The 3696-nt window shown below is 38.1% G+C and overlaps 3 non-coding genes across 3 annotated transcripts; all 3 read right to left on the bottom strand.

The window, feature by feature from the left end:
• Positions 1–312: 312 nt before the first annotated feature.
• trnag-ucc lies at positions 313–384 on the bottom strand. Its single transcript has one exon. It is a non-coding gene; the product is annotated as a tRNA-Gly (tRNA).
• A 1179-nt stretch (positions 385–1563) lies between these two features.
• On the bottom strand, positions 1564–1636 carry trnar-ucg. The gene has a single exon. It is a non-coding gene; the product is annotated as a tRNA-Arg (tRNA).
• A 1676-nt stretch (positions 1637–3312) lies between these two features.
• Positions 3313–3385, bottom strand: trnar-ucg. The gene has a single exon. It is a non-coding gene; the product is annotated as a tRNA-Arg (tRNA).
• Between the last annotated feature and the right edge of the window lie 311 nt (positions 3386–3696).

Genomic DNA, 3696 nt, shown 5'->3' with positions numbered 1-3696 from the left:
TAACATTTTCCACCCCGTACCACAAATATCAGTCTCATTTAATATCCCTTTTTTTAATGCAAAACCACTTTTGTAAAAATCCTATTATGTTTCAATTTAACAAGCTCAGACAGGCAGATCTTGGTCACTTGTCAGAATGCCAACTATCACCTCTTGGGCACAGGACAAGGTGGCTGAATGGTTTAGGTAATGGACTGCAAATCTTTTTGACATTAATGTTGGTTCAACATCCCACAACCTTTTATTTTAGATTACCTGCAGAATGAGGGAGCAATTCTGACTTCCCACAAACAAGGATAATTATTTATGCTCTGCATTGGCCGGGAATCAAACCCAGGTCAACTGCTTGGAAGGCAGCTATGCTCACCACTATACCACCAATGCTATATGCAGCCTAATAGCAACATGGAGACATCGACTCATATCTTGACCGTCATTTTTGTGGAAACTGATCATTCTTTGACCAAACGGATCGTTGGTAAAGGAGTAATATTATGGTTTAGGTTGCGAGAGGTGCCAGGTTAAATAATCTATCATTTTAATCAGTTCCGGTTACCTTCAGATTAGTCCCGTGACACTTGTGGGGAACCTAGGGCAACACGGAGAACATTGTGACAAGTGGGGTCACATTAGTTTGTAGCCCAAAGATTTTGGATTTTACAAACAGAAGTTGGCACATAGAGAATACCACCGTGTTCTTGAGGGTCTCCCCTTTCCAGAGGAGAGTGGTCATACGAATTTGTAGGTCAAACTGTACAGAAGCTAGAGACGTTTTGTGAGAAGACCGATCATAGGTATGTCTCATGGTTTGACAAACACCACTCTAGGTCCACCATCTTCCACTGCAGATACGGAGGTGTAACTTAAGCAGTTATGGAGGATTGAGATGTGTCTCAATCTCTCTATACGAAAACTGATCTATTTGAATGGGTATTTTTTTACATTCATTTACTTTGATTCGTGTACCTTTGCGTCATTTGACTCAAAATAAATGAGTTCCATTCTTTGTGAAGTCTAAGTTTTAAATTTTCTCTTCAAAAAAATGAATTGATCTCATTTTGCTCTTTGTTAATTTGTCAACACTCGTCACCAGTTTGCTGTCGCGACTGAAGAAGACAGAATGTGAAAGACACAGCAGATGAACTACAGAAGATTTGAACTGAAGCCTGGTCAACTGTTTGGAAGACTGTTATGCTCACAAGTATAGCACAAAATGCTCACATGATGTTCAATCGTTCCAAGCACCGTGGACCTGTCAATCGATATCTTCACTGTCATTGCTGCAGAAAGCAACAAAAATTTTAAATGACATAAAACAGATGTTGCTTAGCAACAACCGACATCAAAGTTTTGAACCTGTCCGAATGAGGAAAGCTAATGATATTTAACAAGTACGAAGAGACTATTTCCCTCAATCTTGCGTTGCAGAATCATACACAATATATATCAGGCCTTGCAGTCTTAGATTATTAAAGTTGAATAACAATGTCCAAGCAATAAGACCAATGCCTTATTTCGGGAAATTGCAAACATGTTCAAATTAGCTGAGCTAATGAAATTAAACAACCACGAAGGGACTCGAACCCTCAATCTTCTGATTCGAAGTCAGACGCCTTATCCATTAGGCCACGCAGTCTATGTGACACATCCCTATTTGACATCATACAGACTTTGCTATGCAACAATAGACATCAAAATTGTGAACCTGTCCGAATGAGGAAAGCTAGTGATATTTAACAAGTAAGAAGAGACCTTTTCCCTCAATCTTGCGATGCCGAATCAGACACAATATTTCTCAGGCCTTTCAGTCTTAGATTATTAAAGTTGAACAACAAAGTCCAAGCTTCTCAAAGCAACAAGAACAATGCCTTATTTCGGGAAATTGCAAACATGTTCAAATTAGCTGAGCTAATGAAATTAAACGACCACTATTTGACAGACGCATCCACAGGCACACCTTCTACTCCATATTCTCCCTATTTGACATCAAACAGACTTTGCTTAGCAACATCAGACATCAAAATTGTGAACCTGTCCGAATGAGGAAAGCTAGTGATATTTAACAAGTAAGAAGAGACCTTTTCCTTGCTCAATCTTGCGATGCAGATTCAGACACAATAATTCTCAGGCCTTGCAATATTAGATTATTAAAGTTGAATAACAATGTCCTAGCTTTTCAAAGCAACAAGAACAATGCCTTATTTCAGGAAATTGCAAACATGTCCATATTAGCTGATTTAATGAAATTAAACGACCACGAAAATAACTCAAAACCTAAATTTTCTGTTTCGAAGTCAGACACCTTATCCACGAGGCAACACCTTCTACTCCATATTCTCCGATATGACATCAAACAGACGTTGCTTAGCAAAAACAGACATCAAAGTTGTGAACCTATCCGAATGAGGAAAGCTAGTGATATTTAACAAGTAAGAAGAGACCTTTTCCCTTAATCTTGCTTTTCAGAATCAGACACAAAAATTCTCAGGCCGTGTAGTCTTAGATTATTAAAGTAGAACAACATTGTCCAAGCAACAAGACCAATGCCTTAGTTAGTGAAATTGCAAACATGTTCAAATTAGCTGAGCTAATGAAATTAAACAACCACGAAGGGACTCGAAACCTCAATCTTCTGATTTGAAGTCAGACGCCTTATCCATTAGGCCACGCAGTCTACCTGATACATCCCTATTTGACATCATACAGACTTTGCTATGCAACAATAGACATCAAAATTGTGAACCTGTCCAAATGAGGAAAGCTAGTGATTTTTCAACAAGTACAAAGATACTCTTTCCTTCAATCTTGCGATGCAGATTCAGACACAATAATTTCTCAGGCCTTGCAATATTAGATTATTAAAGTTGAATAACAATGTCCAAGCTTTTCAAAGCAACAAGAACAATGCCTTATTTCGGGAAATTGCAAACATGTCCAATTAGCTGATTTAATGAAATTAAACGACCACGAAAATAACTCAAAACCTCAATTTTCTGATTCGAAGTCAGACACCTTATCCATTAGGCAACACCTTCTACTCCATATACTCCTATTTGACATCAAAACAGACGTTGCTATGCAACAACAGACATCAAAGTTGTGAACCTGTCCGAATGAGGAAAGCTAGTGATATTTAACAAGTAAGAAGAGACCTTTTCCCTCAATCTTGCTATTCAGAATCAGACACAAAAATTCTCAGGCCGTGTAGTCTTAGATTATTAAAGTTGAACAACATTGTCCAAGCAACAAGACCAATGCCTTAGTTAGGGAAATTGCAAACATGTTCAAATTAGCTGAGCTAATGAAATTAAACAACCACGAAGGGACTCGAACCCTCAATCTTCTGATTCGAAGTCAGACGCCTTATCCATTAGGCCACGCAGTCTACCTGATACATCCCTATTTGACATCATACAGACTTTGCTATGCAACAATAGACATCAAAATTGTGAACCTGTCCAAATGAGGAAAGCTAGTAATTTTTTCAACAAGTACAAAGATACTCTTTCCTTCAATCTTGCGATGCAGATTCAGACACAATAATTCTCAGGCCTTGCAATATTAGATTATTAAAGTTGAATAACAATGTCCTAGCTTTTCAAAGCAACAAGAACAATGCCTTATACCCTATTTGACATCATACAGACATTTGCTATGCAACAACAGACATCAAAGTTGTGAACCTGTCCGAATGAG

The sequence above is a fragment of the Oncorhynchus tshawytscha genome, unplaced genomic scaffold, assembly GCF_018296145.1.
Source record: "Oncorhynchus tshawytscha isolate Ot180627B unplaced genomic scaffold, Otsh_v2.0 Un_contig_13084_pilon_pilon, whole genome shotgun sequence".
In the NCBI taxonomy this organism is placed as follows: domain Eukaryota; kingdom Metazoa; phylum Chordata; class Actinopteri; order Salmoniformes; family Salmonidae; genus Oncorhynchus; species Oncorhynchus tshawytscha.
The sequence above is the reverse complement of the archived record's forward strand: the minus strand, read 5'-3'. Positions and strand labels throughout refer to the sequence as shown.